The 26,117-nt window shown below is 37.3% G+C and overlaps 1 long non-coding RNA gene across 1 annotated transcript in view; it reads left to right on the forward strand.

Annotated features, from left to right (window-relative positions):
* The window catches only part of LOC114888149, a 33,556-nt gene extending 14,566 nt beyond the window's left edge, over positions 1 to 18,990 (forward strand). The window contains exons 2-3 of the long non-coding RNA XR_003791719.1: positions 17,976 to 18,155; positions 18,787 to 18,990. This is a non-coding gene — a long non-coding RNA (uncharacterized LOC114888149). The remainder of the gene's footprint in view (positions 1 to 17,975; positions 18,156 to 18,786) is intronic.
* Positions 18,991 to 26,117: the final 7,127 nt, after the last annotated feature.

Below are 26,117 nucleotides of genomic sequence, written 5' to 3' on the forward strand. Positions count from 1 at the left end.
CTGTAGGATCTCAAGACCTGGAAGTAGCTCTACTGGCTAAAACAGGTACAATCTCAGAGCACTCTTCCTCCATTTTTGCCGAGTTGCGGCTCTTAGCTGGGAGTGCACATCAGAATGTTCCAGAGAGTTTTGAATCATAATCTCTGCGGAAGTGTGGTTTCCAAAAGCTACTGGTTATTCTCATGCGTAAGAACAGGTGAGGAGTGAGAAAGATAAGAAGGATCTCAAGATGACTGCCTACTTTCCCATTGGGTTGACCTTAGGGAACTGGAAACATGGACCACAGCTACTGGGTTTTCAGTAACTTATCTGGGGATATTCAGTCTTGTATTCTCTAGTCACTTGATAGGAGGAAGGGTGAAGCAGCCTGAACTGTTTTTGCCAGGTCCCCTAAGGACTCACATTTTAACTGGTAGAGAATATCCACTGAGGTGAAGTTTATTAGGCTTGACTCAGATATAAATTGGCCCACAAAACCTCTGATTATTCTCGTTTCCTGTGGCTCTCTGAAGTTGTTGCCATGCTTTTAAACTGCCAGTGCTTTTAGTATTCACTCAAATAACAAAATACTTCCTCCTTCAGTTAACTGTTTTCTAAGCTCCTAGTATTTACACTAAAATCATTAATGGTGGTTAGAGCATATGTTCTGATTCTCTTAGATATAAAGGTTTTTTGAGGTTGAGTATCTTGCAGGTTACTTCTGCTCTTATTATGCCTAACTCAGGGGTGGTAACTTTTCTTTTAGTCTTCCAAAATCAAGTGTAAGATATGGTCTTTCCATTTATATCTTAGAGCTGAATCGACAGTGCTTAAACAAGAATTGAGTAAAGAATGTGGAATAACAAGAGGGGAAATAAACATGGGCATTTTTATGATTCTAGATAATATTTCGTACAAGATAGGGTCTATTTTCCAGACTCATAAATTTCATTTTATCCAAGATAGACAGCAAGAACAAAGGAGATGAGTAATATATTCTCTTCTTGTTATTAATTAGTTCTTCTTCCAACTTTAAAGTATTGCAACCTCCTCTCCCAATTAGATTAAGAGGTTTGAATTTTATTCTGACTGTAATGAGAAACCTTTGGAAGTTTTTAACCAAGAAGGAGGTTCAATTTGTGTTTAGAAGAGAGGAATCGGACTTTTCTGTGATAAACAGATGGTGAGAAGATGAGGCGAAATGCAAGAAGATCAATTAGGAAACTAAATGGTGATCTCAGAGAGAGATGATATTGTCTGGACCATGAGAGTAGTGATGGAGATGGAGAAAGTAAAAATATTTGGAACAGACTTTGGAGACCCTAGAAGAACTGAGGCGATTTTTATATGGTGGGGGTGGGGAAGGGATTTTGGAAAGGAATGGTTGGAAAATCTATCTTATTTCCTTTCAGTGCCCTTGCATGGGTCTCTGAGATGCTGCTTGTGCCCCTGTCTTGCTAAAGAAATTGGGTAGAGTAAGGCTAACCGAGTTTGTCCTCTCTCTCCTACATTTTAAAGGGATTAATGTACCCAAACAAATTCACTGAAGCAATGACATATTATGAAGAAAAACAAACAAACCTGTGTGACCTCACACTGTATAACGCAGAGATAGGAAGTGGCACACCGGGCAGGATAAAGCAGGCTGTGGAGTGCTTGCTAGAGGCACTGGTGTGCCCAGGAGTTGTTTAAATTAGATGCATTATTGCACGTCCCGTCCTGGGATCATTCTACCTAGACCTCAAGGGGAAGGCATAGATGTACTTTGTTGGAGCTTTTGGTCATCACGACATATTTTTCAGTTTTCCTTTAGTGTTCTGTTCTTTCCAATGAGGCTTTGACTTCTTTTTTCCTTCCCCCCACCCCCACCCCCATATGTATAAGGGATTTAAAAAAAAAAGAGTGTTGGAAAATATCCCCATGAAAGCACTAGCCTGGACGTCTGGATTTCCGTTTGTGAGACCTGACTCCCTTACCGATTAGCTGGGCAAGTCACCTATTCTCCCCGGAGAAGTGATTGTAATATAGGAAGCTTGACTCCATGAACCCCAAATGCCTTCCAGCTGTCATTATCTGTGACTCTTATCTTTGAGGTCTGTATGAAAATAATGTCAATTCTTGGGCTTCCCTGGTGGCGCAGTGGTTGAGAGTCCGCCTGCCGATGCAGGGGACACGGGTTCGTGCCCCTGTCCGGGAGGATCCCACATGCCGCGGAGCACCCGGGCCCGTGAGCCATGGCCGCTGGGCCTGCGCGTCCGGAGCCTGTGCTCCGCAATGGGAGAGGCCACAACAATGAGAGGCCCGCGTACGGCAAAAAAAAAGAAAAGAATGTCAATTCTTGATACCATCAGTGGGTTGCCAGTTCTTGATTTAAATGAAAGCGCCTCAGCCATTGCACAGTATATGAGCAATCTCAGAGAAAAACACATATTTGAACTTTCAAGGCAAAGAGGAAAATAATGACTACAGGCTGTTGTTTCAGCCCCACTGGATATATTCATATTTCTTTTTGGGTTCACTGAATCCACATTTTGCTTTTCCTTGCTATTGTAATCATCTTCTTTCATCCATCTTTTTTGCTGAACATCATTTATTTCTTACTACACTGGGCTAACAGTAATGTCTTCAGAGTTCTGATTTCTGCATAATCCAATAATCTAATTCAATGTCCATACAGATCAAGAATATTATATAGACAATAGGCCAGCAAGAGGAGTTTCTCCTAGCTTGGCGTGGACTAATAAAGTCAAAGTGAGCAAGGTACATTGGCTTAGTGGGCAACAAGAAGTGGCCAATGGGTGGTTTCCTTCATGAGCCCAGAATAATCAGACCATTCTGCTGTCTCCCTCTTGTTACAATGCTTCCTTGGTCATAAAATCCAACAAGAGGTTTAACCTTCAGGCGCTGCGACAGCTCAGAAGAAGAACTGCCAGGTGCATTCAAGGTATTTAAAGAGGAGGATGTTGGATAAATGTTACGCCTTACCTTGTGAATTGAAAACAAACCAACTAATAGACTGCTGGTTTTATTCTTCTCCATTTGACCAAATCTGAGAGCGTCCAGAATTTTGAAGAACAGAGTTGAGATTCTCAAGTCGCCTGTCCTGTGATCAAACAAGACTGGCATTTCCATGTGGATGTCTTGGTATCAACTCGAATGAAACCTGTATAACATTTAAATTGCTCGTCTGCTCCTGCCCCTTTGATCCAGCTCCTACTAAAAGCTACCATTCTCACATCAGTCTAATTCACCCGAATTGGTAGTTGCCAGTTTTTCTTATTATTTTAGAGGCTGCCTTCATACTGACCATTTAGTTGCTGATACAAAGTCTATAAAGATTTGGCATGTGGGGCTGACTCCATAGTGACCGTAAGTCATTAATGCACATGGTCTCTGGATAGGCTAAGATAATATCTATACCATACTCCTAAATTATCGTTAGGGTTTTATTTCATTTACCTTACCAATGCAAGTGCATCTTGAAACAGAGTTTAGCTTAAGTCTTAAATTGGAGCTTAGCCAAGAAGTTATCCTCTGCCTACAGAAATCAAAAGTGATTGGCATTTCCTTCTGCTCCTACCACTTCCCCCCTCAAATCTCCTCCCCTAGGACAGTGCCCTAGGACAGTCCCAGGCACCCACAAAAGGAATATTTGATAGTGTGTGCAACACCAATCTGTAAAGTAAGAGATATAAACTGTAAACAACAGAAAACCCTTAAGGATTACTCTTTCAGGACCAAGAAACTGCAGTGAACCTGACACTTTTCTGCAATTAGTGTGCCAGTTCTGATACAAAGAAAGAGTCATTCTATTATAAGATGGGGAAGAACAGTGTGGCATCTGCCCTGGCCTGGAGCATGAAGGGGATGCATTGGATGAAGCAGAGACAGACGGTGATGAAGACAATCCTGCAGGAGGAATTTACTGACCTTACTCAGAAGATATTAAAGTTAACATGAGAATCACACACCGTCTTTAAATTTAAGTAACATGCGTAGTGTGGGTTAACTCACTTTCAGGTTGTCAAATTTTTATAATATCTAGAGTCCAAAAGCACCAGTTAAAGTGCTGCTAAAATAAGTAAGTGGCTTCAACCAACAATTGAAATCAGATTTTCATGCCCAGCATGTGTTTCATCCACCCAGATTGGTCTCCTGCTGAATAAAGAATTTTGGTGTCTCTGGGCCTACCACAGCTAACTTATGCAGATTCAAAAGCCAAGTCTTGGCAGACTCTTTATTTGCCTTTTCCTTAGGAACATTTCATGAGCCAGAGCAATAATTTTGAGGTTTGGATAAAAATACTCTCTAAATATATGATTAAATTTTGCTTTTAAATACACAGGCTCAACTCTAATTAAAGTCATGAGTACTTTCAGATGGGGAGCCACAAGGATTCGGTCAGGGTGTACTCAAAGAAAAATGGCAAACCTCAGTCTTTTATGTTTAGGACAGGAGGGGTAAAGGAGATCATTTGGGACAAGGCAATATATTGTCAATAAATGGAAGAACTTATCACATTTCAAGCACTTTAATTCACAACCCACGGTATGTCTTTCAAATGCTATGTTGAAATGCAAAGGCAGAGTAGTAAGAAAATTTGGGGTATGGAATAAAGCCATTTCACACAAACAGTGCCATCTCCTGTGCATGTTCTAAAGAGAAAAAAAGGATCTAGTGGAAATGTTAAAGCTACGTGAAAGTATTTAATTCATCAATGAAATGGTTAAATAATTTCTAAAGAAAATGTTTCACTAAGATGGTTCTAGAGGACATGGACTTGGGGATTATAATTTAAAAACTGTATATGTAGACATCTAATTCGGGAAATTCTTTTCTAAAAAAAACTGAAACTTAAAGTGGCCCCAGTGGAATGCAATTAGCAAAATACAGAAGGTTGAAAAAAAATCTTACAAAACAAGTTAATTCGTTTTTCTCTATAAAAGACATTAGAATGAAGTTGGGGGAGAATCTATAAACTAAAAGAGATTTAAGGTAAGTAAAAGTATAATTTTAATATGTGGACCTTATTTGGAATTTGATTCAAATAAATCAAATTGTGAATAGACGAAGTTGCACAGCATTTACAAGGAAAATTTAGAAAATGCAAACATTGACGGGATATTTGATAATATTAAAGAATTATTGTTAATTTTATTCAGGTGTGATGATATTTAAAACAAAAAATTCTATTCATGTGGAGTCACATGCTGAAATCTTTACCAATAAAATAGGTTAATGTGTTTGACTCAGATTTTTTGGTTTTGGTAAGAAAGCCAGTGGAAAACTTTTAAAACAGCAGAGTACTTGATTTCTTGGACTCTACCTCATTTAGAGTATTTTTTAAAAACTCCTATTAGAATCAATTTTTTTTTCAGTATTTTGATATTTACATATGGTTATGTTCAGAGGGACATAATCATTACCACTAAGAGAGTGAATGAAAGAAACACACATGCAGTTTGTAGAAGCAAATCCAATTTAGATATTCCTACTTTGATTCAAGGCAAGATAGCCCACTTTTCCATTTAAGCCTACTTCCCATCACCATCAGGGTGCATTAGACATTTTCTCTCCTCTGGAAGAAGATGCCCAATAATGTCCTTTTCTAACTGCACGGCCACTGGGTAGGGATGACAACTGGCTGTATGTCTGGAAGACAGCAAGCTGTAGGTCATAGTTAGGGTTTTTTGGATCCATGCTGCCAGATGAGTGTCTGTAGTGATGCCTCCTGCCACGATTCTTGATTGGAGAAGAAATTCAAATCAATCTGCAAAACTCCAATGGTGAACAAATACCATTCTCTGTACCTCAATCTCTTTCACTTGATTTTCTATATTTTATCTATGGGATAATGTACTATGCATATAACATATGTATGTAGGTTTAACTTTAAAGAATTAATTACTGATGGCTTAAAAGGGGGTATCACTAGGAGAAACCAAATAAGAGAGCAACAAATCAAAGGGAAGCACAGAGATTTCACAGAGAAAAACCAGAACAAGACAACAAACAACAACAAAAACCAAAGGTGACAGTCAGTAGAGACTGGGAACCAGACAGATACAATACAGAAGAAGAATCCAGCTAGTAGTTTAACTTGTACATTACAGGTCTTGGAACAAAAAATAAAAAAAGACTTGGGAACCAGACAGAAGGATGGAGATGGGATGGAAAGTCAATTGGAATTGAGGGACCTGACAGAGCTACCCACATAAGTGGGAGGTTAGGAAGTGATGCTTCAGTAGGTGTTTATAGATGATTCCTGGATCCACTCATTTATTCCTTTAGGAAAGATTATTACTTCCTGCGTATCATGCACTCTTCTAGGCACTAAGGATGCAGTGATGAACAAACAGTATTTTCCTTACTTGTGGTTTGTATCCATCAGTTATTGCTGCATTCAAGAAGAGTAACTTGAAATTCTCTCGCAGGAATGAAGGCTTACTCTGAAGACTAGATATGAAGGAAAAAAACAAACAAAACGTGTACTGCTTGAGAGCTAAAGGAAGCACCAAAATTGGACACTTACATGTGCTGACAAGCTGATAGCACCCTCTTCCCACATGCAGACGTAACTCCTGGGGTAACTCAGACTAATCTCCTTCCCATCACAGAAAGTGCAAAAGAAACATTCTAAACCCAGAGGTGGGGGTTGCAGAGAGTGCATGGGAATGCTCTGCTTTCTCTCTTTTTCTTTTTTGGACCCTCTTCTCCCCTTTTCAATATGTTCTCTTGGAAAGGAGGCTTGGAGCAGCTTGAATGATCTCAGGATAAAAAAAAAATCAGGCACAGAAGGTACAACGGAGACCAAGGGCAAAAAAGACACATACCTGAAGATGAGCTGTATGTTACCTGTGTTTTAGATCACTCAAGCATCTCCACAGATTTGGTAGGAAATGAAGATTATGGCATCTAAGTTCCACGAAGGTAGCAACTCCTTCTGTTTGTTTCTATTACTGGCTTCTAAGGGACCTAGCATATTTTCTGGTATATGTTAATATATATTTCTTGAATGAAGGAATGAATGAATGACAATGACAAAGATTTTACTGATAGTAAAGAAAATGAAGTATATGAAGATGGTGACCAGTCTTGTAGTCTTGCACTCCTTAAGTCTATTTCCTGTTCTGTTTCAGCCGTAATGTCTGCTTCTCTGGGGACTCATGCTTTTTTGTGTTCTCAGCCTTCTAAGATATGTTAAACGAGATAGCACTATTTTAGTCCATGACACAATCTAAGATGGGACTAGACAAATGCATTTAATGTGCATTATATATCAGTAGTTTGTGTTCGATATACACTTGGGATATTGAATTGAAAAATGTTCCCTGCCTCCATTAATAATGATTTAAAGATAAATCCAATGAACATTATGTCAACTCTCATTGATTCAAGGACTGGTTATCTATTCGGAGGATTATCAAGATTTTGTGCTGTTTTTCCTTTGACTACAAAGACTCTTCTGGGATCATGGCTGAATTAACATGGCTCATTAGCATGTAGGAATAAAATATTCTGGTGTCTATAATTTTATAAAGGGGTGTGGAATACGATGATGGGGAGGTGAGACATAAAATGCATTGGATGACTTTTTTAAAGGTCCTGTCCCTTGGTGTCTCACAAACAGAAAGTATCCTATTCCTTCACATTCCTTTTCATTTTCTTCTCCTTCTGTGTATGACCTGGGATGGTAGTGACGGTCATAGAGCCATGAGTGGGTGGTAGATGGTCAAAATAATGAAAGCAGAATAAGAGAATTAGTTTTGAATGAAATCTGCATCTCTCTCACTCAGAATCCCACACTAGCAGAAGCAAACTCATGTCAAATGAAAGTCCAGTAGATGAGCACCATGGGGCAAACATTTCAGAATCACAGCTGATTCTCAAATGTGCTACTTCAGGGCTGTTTGACTTTGAGTCAGTTATTTAATCCAATTTTAAAATATTTATCTCCAAATGAAGGTAATGATGCCAAACTTATATAAATATGAGAATTAAATTCATTAATGCATTTAAATGTTCAGTATACTGCTTGGTTATTGTTAGGGTGCAATAGATGCTAGCTAATATTATTTTTCCTTTGATAGAAAAATAATTATTTTGTTTTAATAAAATAAAAAGCAAAAAAGAAATTCATTATGATTGTGATTATCCTTCAGTTTTCTTCTCAGATTTTTAAATTTTTAGCTAACCATTGAGTTTGCTTTCATGTAACATGCAGATGTAATGTTCTTTATCATTGACCTGGAAGATATTATTTTAAGAAAAATGATTGTTGCTGGTGCTTAAAATATAGATTTAAAGGGATTTTTAGAAATGAACTATTTTCTATATCTGTGAGAAGAACAAACTTATGGTTACCAAAGGGCAGAGGGAAGGGGGGAGGGACAAATTAAGGGTATGGGACTAACAGGTACAAACTACCATATATAAAGTAGGTTAGCAACAAGAATATACTGTATAGCACAGGGAATTGTAGGCATTATCGTGTAAGAACCTATAATGGAGTATAATATGAAAAATACTGGATCACTGTGCTGTACACCTGAAGCTGATATAATTTTGTAAATCAGCTACACTTTGACTAGTACAAAGAACTAATCGATTCTAACTTGTTGATTCTGCAAATGAGATTTTGGTGAAGCAATGAGGCTAAACTGGTGGCCGATGGTCGCAGGTACCGTTTAGGAACAGCTCTGATGACAGCTCGAGTCTCTGCCACTGTGTCCAGTTCTCTTTCCCGAGAAAGCATAGCCTTGTTTAAACAAGTCCTGATTGGACAGTGGAGCAGATACTTGACTCTTGGTGGACTCGTGAGCTTCTCTTTCCTATTAACATGAATTAATAACTCAGAAATGGTACATCTTGAGGTTGGTAGAACTGAGAGGGAGTTTTGGGGGTAGGAGAAACATTGTATGACCCAAGCAGACATAGTAGCAGAGAAAGGAACCCTATGGAATCGCAACCTAGTTGTCTCCCCAAAACTCCTCTTTTTTGCTTCTGCTAGTTGGGATGGGTTTCTGCTACTATAATCAAAAGAGCCTTGAAAAGGACTAAATGAATAATCATTTTTGTTCAGATGAAATAAGTATTTAACTGCAAATTTATACCTTATTAATAGACATTAAATAATGCAACCTGGAATTGGATTTTACAAATGTGTTGGCATTTTAGATGTACTCTCGTCTTTCATAAAATAGAGCCATCTGCTAATAGCTTTGATCAAAGCATAAAACACTACTTAAACTAACAGATTTTGAAATGGAAACATGAAGAGAAAGATTCTTTAATTTTCTAATTGCTCTTCTCTGCTATTGAAATTAACTAGCATTTTATCTTTAATGGGAACAATTATGAAGAGAAACATTTGCTAGCTAATTTAAAGGTTAGCCACTATGGCATGACTAACATCTATGAGAAAAAGAATCAGTAAATTGTTACATTGCAGCAGTCAGTATAATTGATGCTCCTGTGAATACCTGGGATATTTAATTCCTCATTTTCTTCAATGGATCATAACCACTGAAGTCTGCACAAAGTAGAAGTTTGACACAATAAATGTTAGCTTCCTGCTTTTGCCAGCTCAAATATGTTTCTAATAATAGCAAGACTTTATCTTTTGTTTAAAATATTTTGTCTTTTGTTTAAAATATTTTGCTTTTAACAAAGAACAATTTTTGCTTTGATTAGCAGTTTTCACATCCCAGTAACTCTTCCTCATGAACAGGCAAGTGGAACAGGCAAGTGGAAGTGGCAATAACTTTAGGATTACATCATCTCCAGCACCAAATGTGACCCCTGGGAACTGAGACTAGGAGAATTCTTCACTACAATTTATCAGTCACCCTCACTTAGTCCCTGTCATCACTCAGCTCTTTTTCATGGTATTTCCATGTATGTAGGGAGAAGGGGAGAAGTGGTTTTAAAAATCCACCTTTTCACTTGGAAAGCTTGAAGAAATTAAGATTTTACTTTTATACAACTAATGTTTTTTAAATAAAATGGCTAATTTTTCAGGTTGAAAAGTCAATTCTCTAAAGAAACAAAAGCCCAGTCAGATTCATATGGCTTACAGTATTCTTACTGTGGCCACATTATAGAAAATCTTCTGATGTGGTTCATTGTTTCTCAAGCCAAAGCATACATCTTTGCTCCCAGGATGTCCTGATGTAGATGCTGTTCTTCCAGCCAAGTAGTATGCTCTGCCACTTGGCAAAATAAAGCCCTTTGAGAGGCAGTATGAACTTGAGTGGCTGGCTACATATTCATCTCTGCCAGCTAGTAATGATTATTTTATTTTTACAAATTGCTTATTGAATTTTATGTATGCGCTCGCTCTTAGAAGAGGCAACTTTACCCTATGAAGAAAGAATACTATTTGTTCAGCTGTGGTGTTTGGGACCTTATAATGACAATTCTGTTCTGATAAAATATAGAGCCCTATCTCAAAATGTACAGGTAACAGGCTCTATCCAGACCACTCTATCAGAATGACTGGACAGAAGGAAGCTGCCAGTTTGATTTTTAAAGAAGCTCTCCAGGTGGTTCTTAAGCAAAGTGAAGCTTGAGAATCAGTGATTTAGAGGACTTCAGCATAAAGTCCTCTCCAAATACAACTGGTTTATTGACCCCTTTGGATTTCTCTTAGGGGCGGCTGCCTAGCTGGGCCCGTGATAAGTCTGTCCAGCCCTGGAGCACGTTATTAAGATATCCTTTATGGCCATCCACATTCTCTAACATGTCTTTATCTCTGTTTTCCTAACTTCCTTCAGTGGGTCCCAACATGTGTTGGAGAAAGGAGTAGCATTTATCGGGCGACTTCAAACCCTCAAATACAAATAAACAATATTCTCTTCTTTTAGCCCAGGAGTAGATGGCTTATACCAGCTTATACCGAATCAGTATCTATCATCCATGTCTGTCTATCTATCCTCCCTCTAACAGAGAACTACTAAACATCTGTGATGAGCAAAATACTAAGCAAAGCATCATTGGAAATACTAGGGTGCATCAGACACATCCTCAAAGGAGGTTACAAACACCTGAGTGCAGTGGTATAAACAGATATAAAGGGGCACTAGATTAGGCATGGAGATGATTCTAACATGAGCTGAGTGTGGCACTAGGAGACCCTGAAGTTTTGAACTTGGGACACTTGGACACTGGTGACATTTTGAGAGGTCACACTTGAATCCCTAAACTGTCACGTGGCATTGTAAAGCCATATTAGGCACACAGGGGACAGAATAACTGACACCAGGGAGGAAATACTTTGTGTCTCGTCAGGGATGGAACCATGCTACCTAGCTAGATATTGGAGCATAGCTGAGCCAATCTATAGCACTGGAGCTATTCTTCTTAGTTCCATCATACTTTTTTTTGTTTTCCCTATTTGGATGGAATACAAGTTAGTGGTTCCCCAGCTGAAAATGAGATGGTAATTGTAACAGACGATAGAAAGAACACCAGAGTGAATGCTTGCCAGTTGGTGTGGTTGAACTCTTTCCAGCTTGGAAATTCAGAGTAAAGAGGGATCTGTGTGGGTTGAAGCCATCCCTGCAAGAGTCTGCCTCTCATTCCTACTGTTTTTAGGTAGGTCTTCACCACACTCTTTAGACAAGAACCTCTCCATTTTTATCCTAAGACAAAACAAACAAATAGCGAATCTCTGATGAAGATATAGAGGACCTCTTGTTTATAAATGGTTTTTCAATGTTATTACAAAGTAATATATATATACCTTGCAAAACATTAGAAAACATATCATACAGGAAGAAGAATAGGGAATTTTCCTTCATCACTTTAACAGTTTTTAGTATTTAGTCCCTTGTCATTTTTTTCTGTCATATGTACTATGCATACACATTCTTATTACTTTCCACAAAAATAGAATTCTTTTGTATACAGTTTTAATACTTTCATTATTTAAAAATGTAACTCCATATTCTAAACATTCTCCCTGTTGTTTAATATTCACCCTTAGTATTATTTTAATGGCTAATAACTGCTTATCACATTTGAATGTAACACACTTTATGTAAACATTTCTCTAGTTTTCGACATTTAGGTAATTTCTAGTTTCGTGTGAGTACCACCATATAGTTGAGTGCAACCAAATATACTTCAAAGCATTAAAATTTCCAGTCAAAAGATCAAAATGATCCTTTTGAAACAGAGCTATAGGCTGTAATTTGGCCAAGGAACTTGAGGTGTTGGCACCTCAGTGGTTAAGATCGTACAAAACTGGGCAGTCTTAGGGAAGACAGTTCTAGGTCTTTAGCTGATGATAAATTGTGTACTGATCTCTAAGCAGGGGGAATTATTCCAGTCTGCAAAGTGGACTAAGCAAATAAGAAACCAGGAAGATTAATGGTCAGAAGACAGGTTCAGGGGAACCTGGCTTTACCGTGATTGATGGCCTCCAAGTGGAAAACAATAACAGGCCCAACAAGAGTTTAATAATCTTTAAAAAAAAATAAATGGCCCTCCTCTGTCCCATAAGTAAAACTTTTTAAATGCCCTTATTTTAAAATGACTGTATCAAATCATGTTATTTTTATTTTGGAAACTTTTAAATGCTATGAAAAGATTCATTTAATAAAACCTCTTTACAGAAATCATAATCAGCATTTCTAACCAGAGAACAATGGTGGGAGGGAGAATTCTTTTCAGAAATACAAAGAACAATGCCAAGTTTCTGATTTTGAAAAGAGTTGTTAAATAAGGCACAGAAAGGAACTGAGGGAAAAAAAACAAGAAATTTTCTCAAGTTTCTCTCAAGTCAAAGAGAGTGTACTGCAGAGTTTAATAGCATAAAGATTAGGCTTGGATTTTTAAGATCTGCAGGTTGAGATTATAAAACTCTATAAGTCATGTTTATAGTATGTGTCTCAATATTTAAAATATTTTATTTAACTCTGGCGGCCATGTTCAGTTGATTAAAATAAAGTCTTATGTTTATGCAAGTCTCATACCATAAATCAGTACAGACTCACTATGACGGTTTATGAAAAGAAAAATGAAAGACTCCACTACCCTTCTGATGTACATTTCTGAATGGCTTTCCTCCCTCCACAACAAAAATTAAAACATTTTTAGAATTAAAACTTTTTAAATGCCTTTATTTAAAAATTATTGTGTCAAATCATGTTATTTTTTTTGGAAACTTAAGTGATGAAAAGATACATTTAATAAAACCTCTTTAGAGAAATCATAATTAGTATTTCTAACCAAAGAACAATTTAGCATACAGATTATATATGCAGAATAGAACTTACACTTATATATGTGGATGTCTTCTCCAAGTGTTAGAAATAAGGAAAACAGAGGTACTCTTTATGAGTTATATTGTCTTAATTTAGACTTGCTTGACTCTATTTAATTTGTAAGAACAAATAATGCATTTAAAAGGAGAATATATCAACAGAGGGACAATGATTAGTACAGGGAAAAGTTCAAATGTTTGACCTTTGAAAACATGTATGTCTAGCTCTTAGGAAAGATGCTGGATTTGGAGTCTAGGATTATGCTTGTTCCTCAGACAGGTGTTCTGAACTCTTTGCTGGGAGGTGTTATTCTTCTGTCATTTAGAAATAAGAAAAGTATAACTACTGCATAAATAAGAAACGTTACAGCTTTCCACCCACAATTTCCTTATCTATTAAACAGAGCCATCTAGTGTGTAACTCCTACTCTCCTTGTCTTAGAACACTTTTCATCTTTTTTCCTAGGATGTATATAACTCTGCTTCTAATATAGTCAGGGAAAATACCTCAGTGTCAGGATGACTATGCAGTTTGGCTTCTTAAGAGGGGATAGTATCATAGGGCTCTAAGCCTTCAGAAGCACTGGATGGAAGGCAGAGAATGAATGATTTCACTGGCAAGTTACTGTATCCTGCATTTTGTTTAAGGGGCTGTGTATGCGAGAAACCCATCCCCCTGGAAGGGCTACTTGTGACCCATAGACATCTTAAGCCAAAGGTAGCTTTTGAGCAGCCCACCTCACCTATGACTGAGTGATCTCAAGATGCAGCTAGGGCTTCCCTGGTGGCGCAGTGGTTGAGAGTCCGCCTGCCGATGCAGGGGACACGGGTTCGTGCCCCGGTCCGGGAAGATCACACATGCCGCGGAGCGGCTGGGCCCGTGAGCCATGGCCGCTGTTCCTGCGCGTCTGGAGCCTGTGCTCCGCAACGGGAGAGGCCACAACAGTGAGAGGCCCGCGTACCGCAAAAAACAAAACAAAAAAACAAAATCAAGATGCAGCCAGTCTGATTTATATTTGTTTTTCTTTCACATTATCCTAGGACTCCCAAAGTCCAAGGCAACTAAAAAAAGGTAGGATACTGGAAATGAAAATGACTCTGGATTAGTAACTTCAATCCACATTCAGAATAATTTATCTTTGTTTCCTCCTATTATTTATCTCTGTCTTTTAACCCTATTGTGTGGGTTCTTTAAATTTATCTTGTCACTCTTTAAAAATTTTTTAAACTTTCATCTATATATGTATTTTTTCATATTGTTTAACTATTCTTTAAAAAATGGCATCATGTTTACTTCATGAATTTAATATTTTCTATTTTTTTCTAAGGATAAAAATTTTAGTTTTTTAAAGTTTTTTTTTTTTCTTCCTGCATTGTCTCTTTTATTTTGAGACATTGTCTCTTTACACTGTATATGGATGGTGGTGTATTTTAGTCTTCTTGTTAGAGTTAGAAGTTTTCCTCAAATGTCTGTTGGTTTCTGACTGACTTAAAAGAGACACAGTAAAGTTGTGTGTCTGTCAGGTCAGCTATAGTACTGAGGGATCCCCAAATCTGTAGTTTTCTTTTCATTCTAGAGAAAGTTCTCAATCTTCTGCCTTGATGGGCAGCCCATCAGCTAGCTCTGGATGAGTGAAGAGGACTCACTCTTTGGCATGTGTACTGTATCTCACTGCCTGGTGTCCCTAAGCCAGGACGTTCCTAGTACAATTTCTGCAAGGAATAAATCTCTCATCTCTAGCAGGAGTATGAGGGGGGCTGTTGCTTTAGTTGAATGGGGACAGTCCCTCTGATTGTTCCACATATGAAGGGTCAGCCAATCCTGTTTTCAGTCTCTCATGTCTTAACCCACTTGCCAGCACACCTTCTGCCTACAACCCTTAAAACTCCTGGGTTCCCAGGAGTGAATCATCTTGATTCTTGTCAGTATGCACATCTTAAGATATTCGGTTTCATTGAGGCTTCCGTCATGTTTGTGCATATACCTGGAGTATTCAGCTTCTAGTGGAGTGTCTTAAAACAGCAAGGAAAGATTATATCCAGATCCAGACAGGGTCTCCTGGGCCGCTTCCTCTCTTGATGAACCTGGTTCATTCCGTCCTCTCTCTAATACCAGGAGTGTTCTATCAAGCTTATTCCTTGTTATCCACACCATACTGACACCAGTCCCAGAAAAAGGAGGAACGTGTATCCTTCCCCCATGTCCTCATTTTCTGTCCTGATATTACTTTCACTCCACACAGAAGGACACGATCCAGCCATGTGGTCCCCAAATTATACAATTGTCTGGCTTCACCACATGTCCCGGATTCTGAGGTATTAAGTTCCACCACATGCAGGAGATCAGCAGCTCTGGATATACAGCTCCAAGCTCCATTTAATCTCTTTTCAGCCTCTCCTTGGCAATAGTTTAGAAATCTCGTGGTCAAAGTTAAAGCAGAGTCTCTCTTGTCCAAGACAAATGAATAACACAAAGGGTGAGAGTGACAATCAACACAATAGAAGTGACACCAAGTACTTGTGGAGCAGATACAACAATTTCAGCTGAGAGAACTAGGAAAAGCTCTATCTCTTTTTTCCTTTTCTGTCTTTTATCATTTTGTTTCCTTCCTTTCTTTGCCTTTTTTTTTTTTTTTTTTTTTGATGACCATGAAGAACAAATAGTTCCCAGTTTCCCTTGGAGGAATTCTGCTGTGTTACAATTCTGGTAGCCAAGAAGTTCTTCATTATGTCCAACCTAAATTGCCTCTGACTTAATTTAATGCTATTTTATTTCATTCAATTCACCATGGAAAGGGAAAAAGTAATAAATTTCAATTTCATAAAATCCCTTCATACACTTCAAGACAGTGATTAAGCCACTCCAAGTTTTCTTCTCTAGCCTAAACAGCCCTGACAAAAATCTTTCTGAAATGATTTTTAGATTGGGTTCCAGGGATTACGTTTCTCTCGGTAAAATAAGACCTGACTGAAGCTTTTCTTCTGCTTTTCTGGCTATACTTTTTTTTTTTAACTAGGCATGTACTTCAATCACACTTTATAAACCTCATTTACAATGTTCAGTACTTACATACTCAAAACTTACAGGCCTTTAAAAATTGCAACTTTATTCAAATTAACCAAAGCAGATATCATGGTAATTCAAAAGTGATTACAGGCTGACTTTGGTGTTATGAAAACATAAACATTGGTCTCCTGGGCTAAATTTCCTCTTTCATATGGTCACAATTTTAAGAACAGGCTGTGTAGACAGGAGTGTTATTGCCAGAGACACCGCTTGGAAGCAGCCCTAAGTGTGCAAGTGTGGTTAGTTTGAGCTAAACAAAAAAAACAGTAAAAGTTTAATGAAGTCCAGTTGAGAACACAGTCTGGGGGGATTGTGTCTGTGACAAGAGAGATTATTCTGCAAAGCAACTTTCCTTAAGCTTCTCTAAAAGCATATAGATATCACAAAGTTTTTGTTTTCAGTTAGAAAAGAACATGCCACTAAACGATTAATAGCTGCCCATGGTATTTTGACAAGATTGACCTTCACATTTAAGATATGCAGTCCTAACAGTGAAGGATTACTTAATAAAGATAATTTAGGAGGCATTAAATCCTGAAAACAGAACCAGGTATTTAATCATCTTTAAAATATGGAAGGCTATTTATTCCATGATACTTGTAATGGATAGGCTGTATATGTCAAGCTTCCCTTTCTCCTTTTTGGTAAGAAAATCTCTTTTTCTAAGGAAATCCATTCCATGAGATTTGGATGGAGTGATCACTCTCCCTCACTCCATGTCCCACCAGCATTAAGGGCCTTGCCTAGCTGAAGACTACATGCCCTTAGAGGCAGTGACTATTTGTGAACAGACATGTGATAGAAGAAGTGGTATTTCTGAGATTTTTCAGCCAGTCCCAGATAAGGAAGATGGTGTACAAGAAGTCTCCTGAATGTAGAGAAGCAAGAACTCTGTGTCACTAAATTCTGCCCCCAGCCACTTAATTTTTTTTTTTTTAGCTGGACTATTTTTATATGAATTTCTATTACAATTAAAAGTCCCAGTTAATAGGACTGATCAGAAACACTCCATTTTAAGCAAGGAAAATGAGGCATGATTTGCCTAAGTTAACACACAGCTGGTTTGCTGTGCAGCTATGCTTGATGTCCAGCTCTCTTAAGCTTTGTTCTTTGACTCTTATTTCCTGGGCACCTGCAGTGTGTCAGATCTTGGTGGTAGAATGATAAGCCTCCCTTCACCAAGCTTATAGTTGATTTCTCTTTAATTCTCCATTTTGGTGAAGCTGTGTATTTTTAAAGTCTCCAAGAGAAAATTTCTAAAAGCAACTTTGTTATAATAAATTGAACTGCAAAGAAGAGAGTGAAAGATTTTCCATAGAACTATAAATATTAAATTTAGAAATATTAAATATTTCATCTAAACCTTGAAGCCTTTTCTATAAACCCCATTTTGTAGCTAAAATAAGTACTAAGAAAATTAAGCCACTTTGCCAAATTCATACTCCATTCAGTCTATTTTTAAAAAGAGGTTGTTTGTTGCTTAATTCATTATGAAGACTGTGTACAAGAAAAAATACTGAGGTTAAATTTTTTTTCTTTTCTTATATAATAGTATTGCATGACTTCATTTGTTAAAAACTTATAACTCTTCTATTACCATATCCTAAAGCTTAAATAAGTACTATTAATGGAATGATTCCTATGAATATATCTAATTGCCAGCTACCTGCATTGTGGGAAGGAATTTGAGACCCAAAATTCTTCCTGTTCTTTCATCCTGCCTTGAAGTTGCAATGACCCCTCATCTCTCGCCTAGCTCAAATGCCGCAAACATGTAATCTCCAGAACTTTCCGTCAAGACAAAGAAGCCCAAGAAGGTCTAAAGTGACTAGAGGGAAAAAGGTAAGTCTAAAGTATACCTAAACTTTTTTAACTCTTAGATTCAAATGCTTGTTATCGTATACCAATTTATTAGGCAGGGGGTGCTAATAAACAGAGTGCATAAATTTAATTATTGAGATAGGTCAATTTATTATTTTTCAAATAGGCATGTTAACTGGTTTTGTTTTGTTTTTACTTTAAATATGTGTGTTTCATTTTATGTTAATTATAACTTAATGAAGTTGTTTAAAAAAAGACAAAAAAGATGAGACATCACTTTCAGCAAATTCACACTCACAAGGAAGGATGTCTATAGTGTATTAAGTGAAGGAAAAAGTGTGAAACAGTAGGCATGATATTTTTTATGGAATACTTATAAACAGAAAATGTTAACTTTGGCTGTGGGAATACGAAGAGTTTTCACTTCCAAATTTAAATACTGCCATAGTCTACAATGAACATATGTAAGGGTCGGGCTCCAAGATGGCCCCCAAGGATCCCTACTTCCTGGGATTCATGCCCTTGTATATTTGTCTCCCACATTGTATCACGGTTAGTTTGTGTGAACAATAGAATATCTCAAAAATGATGATCTGCCTTAAAAGGCAACATGGCTTCCTTTTTGCACTCATCTGAATTATTTATTTTAAAGGCTACAAAGCAGCTTTATGGTGGGGTCCATATGAAGAGGAACTGAGGCCACCTGCCAACAGCCATGTGAGTGAACCATCTTGAAAGAGCATCCCCCAGATGCAGCCCAACCTTCAGATGACTGCAACCCTGTCTGTCATCCTGATTGCAACCTCATGATGTGAGAGAGAATCATCCAGGTAGGCCATTTCCAGATCTGTGATTCCCGGAGATGTTTGTTATTTTAAGACATTAAGATTTGGAGGAATTATTTACATAGTAATAGATACCCAAAACAGCATGTATTCCTTTTTTTTTTTTTTGGATAGCTATATTATATATAATAATATATATAATTAACATATAATAAATTAAATGTACATATGTAAAGAATACAATCTGATAAGTTTTTATATATACAGTTGACCTTTGAACAATGCAAGTGTTTGGGGCATCAATCCTTCACCCAGTTGAAAAAATCCTACCTATAAATTTTAGTCAGCTCTCAGTATAATGGTTCCTGCATATCTGGGGTTCCACATCCTTGGATTCAACCAACTGCAGACCATGTAGTACTGTGTTTATTGAAAATAATCCATGTATAAGTGGACCCACCCAGTTTGAACCAGTATTGTTCAAGGGTTAACTGTATATGATATAAATATATAGGTATGATATGTAACTGTATCTGTAAAGTATCACTAAAATCAAGATAATAAACATACCAACCATTCCCCCCAGAAGTTGCTGAGGACCTTTGCTTATTCCTCCTTCTTCACACTCCCAGCTTGCCTACCCCAAAGCAATCCTGTCTGCTTTCTGTTGCTATAAATGACTTTGCATTTTCTAGGATCATGTGTAAATAGAGTTACACAGTATGGACTCTTTTTGTTTGGCTTCATTAACTTAGCAGAATTATTTTGAGAATCATTCACGTTGTTGCATCTATCAATAGTTCATTCCACTTTATTGCTAAATAGTAATCCATTTTATATTCAGCATTGGATATACCAGTTTGTTCATTCATTCACCTATTGATGGAGAGGTGGGTTGTTTAGAGTTTGAGCCTTTTCCAAATAAAGCTTCTATGAATATTTATGTACATATATTTAATGGATATATGTTTTCATTTCTCTTCAAGAAATACCTAGCAAGGGAATGGCTGGGTTACATGATAAGTATATGTTTAACATTTTAAGAAGCTGCCAAACTCTTTTCCAAAGTGCTGCCTCATTTTACATTGCTAGAGAGTTCCAGTTTTTTCACATACTTGCCAACACTTGGTATGATAAGATTTCTTAACTTTGTTATTCTAATAGATATGTAATTGCATACTATTATAATTTTAGTTTGCATTTTTCTAATGACTAATCATTCTGAACATCTTTTTGTGTGCTTAATTGCCATCCGTAAGTTTTTTTGTGAAGATTCGACTCAGTATTTTGCCCAATTTTTTATTGAGTTGTTGTTAGAATTTTGAGAGTTCTTTATATGTTCTCTATCATATATGATTTGCAAATATTCCCTTCCAATCTGTAACTTGGCTTTTCATTCCTTTAGTTGTGTCATAAACTAGCAGAAGCTTTAAAGTTTGATGAAATTCAATTTATCAATTCATTTTAAAAAACAGATTATGTTTTTTCAATCATATCGAAGAAATCTTTACCTAACCCAAGGTCACAAAGATTTTTTTCCCAATGTGGTCTTCTAGAAGTTTTATAATTTTAGATTTAACATCTAAAATTCGCTTTGAGCTAATTTTTGTATAGAGTGAATTTATCAAAGTTCACTTTTTTGCCTATGTATATACAATTGTTACAGCATAATTTGTTGGAAAGAAGACCCTTTTCCACAGAAATGTGATTGTATTTTTGTCAAAAATTACTTGTAATATGTAAATTTAAGAGGAGAGGATTGGTTGATCCTCTGGGGGAAACTTCCAGATGAAGACTGGTTCTTTTATTTGAAAATAACTATGTTTAATAACAAAAGTTATATAGGAAAATGCTGAAAACACACAGGAATATTAGAATCAATCATAGTATCACTGGCCATAGATAATTAATGGTTTTCTAAGAATACAATTCATCTTTTTATCTTTTTAGTAAAAATGGGGTCAGAGTACATTATTTTGAAATCTGCTTTACATATCACTGTATGGCAAATAATTTTGATATTATTAACATCTCCTACAACATGTATAGATTTTTTTTAACTTTTTTTTAACATCTTTATTGGGGTATAATTGCTTTACAATGGTGTGTTAGTTTCTGCTTTATAACAAAGTGAATCAGTTATACATATACATATGTTCCCATATCTCTTCCCTCTTGCGTCTCCCTCCCTCCCACCCTCCCTATCCCACCCCTCTAGGTGGTCACAAAGCACCGAGCTGATCTCCCTGTGCTATGCGGCTGCTTCCCTCTATCTATCTACCTTACGTTTGGTATAACATGTATAGATTTTAATGAAACCATAGTGATGACCACAAAATTCCTATAGAGGCAGAATATATTCCTGTGTACCAACCAAATTCAGAAAATTATTAGTCTAAAAAAATTAAAAGCTAGATAATTGATGATTAATTTGAAAGTTTTCTTTAAATTATTCAACGTAGAGTGACATTAACTTGTGACTTTTTTCTGTTAGTTTCTGTCTGCATTTCTGGATTTTTCCATGCTAACAATTTGACTGAATTGTTCATGACTCTTTCTTTTTGAGAGAAGAGAAAAATAATTTTGGTACAAAGTTCTTTTTATCATAGGGGAGATTTTGATATTAATAAATATTTAGAATTCACATGAAATCATTTTATAGGACTCTGGAGCTGAAAATTAGGGGATATAAATGGAAATTTGCTGTCTAAAGATTTTGGATCTCTATTCTCATAGTCACTCAGAATGATGTTGCTGGAACCTATCCAGGATTATACAAACTTCCAGGCTCATTGACATGGAGACGGATAATATATTTCAAAAACTGCATGAAGTCCTTCTGTGAATAATCAAATTAAGGCTTTAAAGATAGCACTCTCAACAAGACTCAAATCAATTCCAAGAATGATTCCATAAAACTGACAGTTTCGGTTGTTCAAAACCACCTAGCCAGTCTTGAAAACATGTCAATCTTCTTGAGTAGAAATGTGACCCAAGAGAAATGAGGCAGTATTAATTTGGTTTGTTGCTAGGGGAAGTGCTAGCCAAGTTTTATAACTCATTCTCTCACTGTTGTAGTAGAAGGAAATGAAAATAGAGAGGATATAAATCAGCTCGGCTGGGCCAGTTCTGGAAAGGGATTTTTACACCATTTTCTAAGTCTAAGAGGGTACAGCCAACAGAGGTTGCTGGCTGAGGAAGTATTAACTTAGGATTTTGCAAGTAGGGAATCAGGGTATCCAGATGAGTTCAGATCAAGTCGAAAATTATAGAGTGTTTGATCAAACCTGAAATGAGTATGTGTATTATAGGTGTCTAATGGGACACTACAATCTTAGGAATGACACTAATGAACATTGGGGTGAGATATTGTCTGTTAATATTGAGTACCATCCTTGCCCTTCTAAGATCCTCGCTATATCTGCATTTCCCAAACTCCTTTGCCACAAGCCACATGGTTTAAATTTAATTCCAACAAGAGGATTAGTCACAAGAGATATGAAGGACAGACTGAAGTCATTTTTTGTTTCTGGCAGTAACAGGTGACATGTTCAGCTGACTGTAGACATAAGGTTTGCAGCATCTTCTGGATGAGCTTCTTTTAATCACTGCTTCAGTGCTGTAGGCAACTGAGAGATTCAGCAACACTTTTCTGAATCTCCACTCTTCCTGATTTCCTAAAACCAGCAGTGCCACACCCTGACCTTTATTTGCCCTTATGAACAGCACTTTAAATATCCAATTCCCTCTATTAAATCCCTTCCTATTAAAACAAGTAGAGTAGTTTTTGTTTTCCCACCAAAATGGACGGATAGACCATTTAAATGTTAAGATTACACAATAGAATTCTCAGCATTTGTGTATGGTGTACACACTTAAAGTTTCAAGTGTAAGTCCAGAGTAAGGAGGTGAATGACCAGCTTCTTCCTCCAAGCAAGCATTTATGGTTTGCTACAATAGAAAACACAGATAAGTGTTTTAAAATAACAGGACCAATTTTTATCATTGCCCTGATTGACCCCTCACGGATACTTCATTAGGAAGACTCAATTTAAAAGAAATGTTTAGGACTTCTAACACAGGCAAGCAAAGTTTGTTGCATGATATCAATTCAGGAGAATAAACTACATATACGTTAGCTGACACATTTCATTCAAAATTTTAATAGCTTTGTTGAACCTTCCAGGGGAAAAAAAAGATACATTCCTACGATTTAGATTATTTTCATTATTGAATGAAATATTGGCAATGAAAAAAGTTGACACCCCATAGAAGCCATTAAAATTTTTAAAACTGAAATTATTTAAGAAGAACACAAAGGCAGCTTTTTAAATTTTTTTATCTAGAAATTCGTTTATAAGTGTAATTGCAAAACTTCCTGGGACGCATATTAAGCACCCATTTATCGTTGCTCATGTCTGACATTTAAGATAAAAACCACAAAGCTTTATCAAGGGCCATAAAGTCAGTCAAACAAACAACTTGAACATGAATGAATGTAAAAGGATGTCATGTTTCTGGATGGAAAGACAACATTTTAAGATGCTAATTCACCCTCAAATTGATATCTCCATTTCCTGTAATGTTAATTTCAGGGGGATGTTTGTTTTTCTTTGACCTTTCAAACATTATTCTAAAGTTCACGCGGAGAATAAAAGACAACATAGTCAAAACATTTGGGAAAAGATGTGCTTATCCCCGATTAGGTGCTATAAAAGACTGGAGATGTGGTTGTGGGGGTGAGGAGGTGTGGCGAGCATGGTCTGCATCAACTACGCTGCATTCATGAAATGGAATGTACTGCAGCCAAAAAAATAGACTGGTGTATGTACTGCTCAGAAAGATGTTGGGGATATATTGTTAACAGAAAAAACGACCTACAGATCAATGTGTTTCACACAATTATATTTCTATAAAAACTGCACACACCTTTATACGTACGCATGCAAATGTCTGCATTAGCCTTAGAACACTTGACAATACATCAAACTGCTAAAGTGGTCCCATCTGAGACAGTGTGGGAGCTGAGGTTGACATTTGCTTTGTATTTCCTATATGTGTGCACGCACATAATATTTAAAGCAGTGATGACCTTGTAACTTTCAACATTTTGCATTTTTAATATTATTCAAATTAAAGTGTAAAGAAATCCATCATGTAGTGTTTTCTGTTCATGTAAATAGACATGTACATTCACATACATATACATTTATGCAAGAAAGAAACTTTGATATTTATAAACATGACTGCTTTTTTTTGAGGACAAATCCTTTCTTATAGAAATGGTATTTGTTAGGTTGAAAAATCTTGATCTTGGGTAGGCAAATTAGGGAGCCGGAGTCTGAGAAGCCTGAATTGCTTTGTACGATAGAGAAAGGTTGTGTGCACGATGTGGTTTGACTTGGTTACTGTCAGTGGTATGATTTCAATATTGCCTCTGCCACCCCTACAAATTCCTGAAAAAGGTTTACATGGTTCATGAAAGCTTTGGTATAAGTGGATTTCTTGGCAGAACTCAGAGTCAATTAGAGTGCAGTTCAAGAGCAGATGCACAGACAATGCGGCTTGAAGAAGAAGGGACTATGGAAAGTAAGACTCCAGGAATTTTCAGAAATTTAGAAGATATTTTGCATTTTCCCCATGTATAGCTTTGGACAGTGCTTCAAGGAGAACACTCAGACAGCTTCACTTGTGTTACCCGGAGTCTGTCCAGCAAAGAAGGCTGGTTCAAAGTCTGACAAAGCTTAAAAGTGAGAAGCTATAGCTGTCTAGTTATTCTGAAGGCTGAGCGAGAGTGATTAAAAAGAAGGTTCAAAAGGGCTGCCTAGAGGGATGACGGGATCCTAATTTAGATGATATCCTGTGAGGAGCGGACCAAGGGAACTAGAGGCTGGAAAGGCAGAGATTCGCGAGTAGCATCAGGGGAAGACTTTACCTGCACTAAGTATCAGCAGCGAGAGATCCCAGCAGCGAAGGAGTGATATCTGAAGAAACTACAACCACTCCCTAAGAAACAGAAGTAGTCTTAACACCCTCCAGGCCCAGAAAGTACCAAGGCCAGGTCAATGCTAGAGTTAAGTAAGATATTTCTTGCACTACAACCCTCTTCTTATCTGCCATGTAAACCTTGAAATGCCAGAGGCAGCCTAACAAGTGGGGGAGTGGGAGGAGTGCTAGACGGGCCTTAAAGAAGAATGTGACTCTCAAGGTCCTGATCTCTACAATAAGCCTAAAAAATTTAAGAACATTCTCTCCTCCCCCACTATAGACACACTTGAGAAAGAAAACGCAGAACATACTAATATTCACGATCCAGTGGTTTAAAACATGTACTGATCAGTTAAGAATCTGTCTAAGTTTTTCAGTTTAATACATTTTACCTCTATAATAAATATGATTCATTTGCTTATTCAGCACTATTTATTGAGTGCCAACTTTGTGCCAGGCACACTTCTTCTGGGCTCTGGGCAAATCAGGAACAAAATGACAAAGTCCGGCCCTCAGCCTCAGGGAATTTACATTCCAGTTGGGGTGACCCAGGGTAAAAATATAATAGTACAAGGCCACATAGCAACAAGTTCTATTATGAAAAGTAATTCAGCTAAGGTGATAGAGTGACAGGGCTGCTAATTTATATAGAGACATCAGGTTACTTTGAGAGTATAAAATTTAAGTAAATTGAAAGATATGAAGAAATGAGCCATGGGATATCTTGGAGAAGATCCATCTGGCCAGAGGGAACATGGAATGCAGAGGACTGAAGCGGGGACAACCTTGGCAGGTTGAAAAGTGCAAGGAGGTCCTGGTGGCTAGACTGTAGTGAAGCCAATGAGCAATGAACCCTCATTTTTTCAAATGAAACAACTTTCAGGGAGAAGGACATTTGAGATGCTAACCTTTCTGTGGGCAAGATCTGGAAGAAGAGCCTGCTGGGCCCTGGTCAAGAAGAGGATCTTTTATAACCCATACCTTGCGTGTGTGTTTAGATGGGGGTTTTTTTTGTTTTTTTTTTTACCGCACAGGAATGATTGTTTTTTGGATCGAGATATTCTCCAATATGCAATACATTCATAGTAAACCCCAGGGCAGGAGGACTCCACACAACTCTCCCCTCTTCCCTGAAACGTCGGTTTCTGAAACATAGCTTGTTTGCTGCACACGCCCATTACTTGTTACATCACCTGAACAACACTGCCCA

This window comes from Monodon monoceros, unplaced genomic scaffold, assembly GCF_005190385.1.
Source record: "Monodon monoceros isolate NGI ecotype Baffin Bay Population unplaced genomic scaffold, NGI_Narwhal_1 Super_Scaffold_8, whole genome shotgun sequence".
In the NCBI taxonomy this organism is placed as follows: Eukaryota; Metazoa; Chordata; class Mammalia; order Artiodactyla; family Monodontidae; genus Monodon; species Monodon monoceros.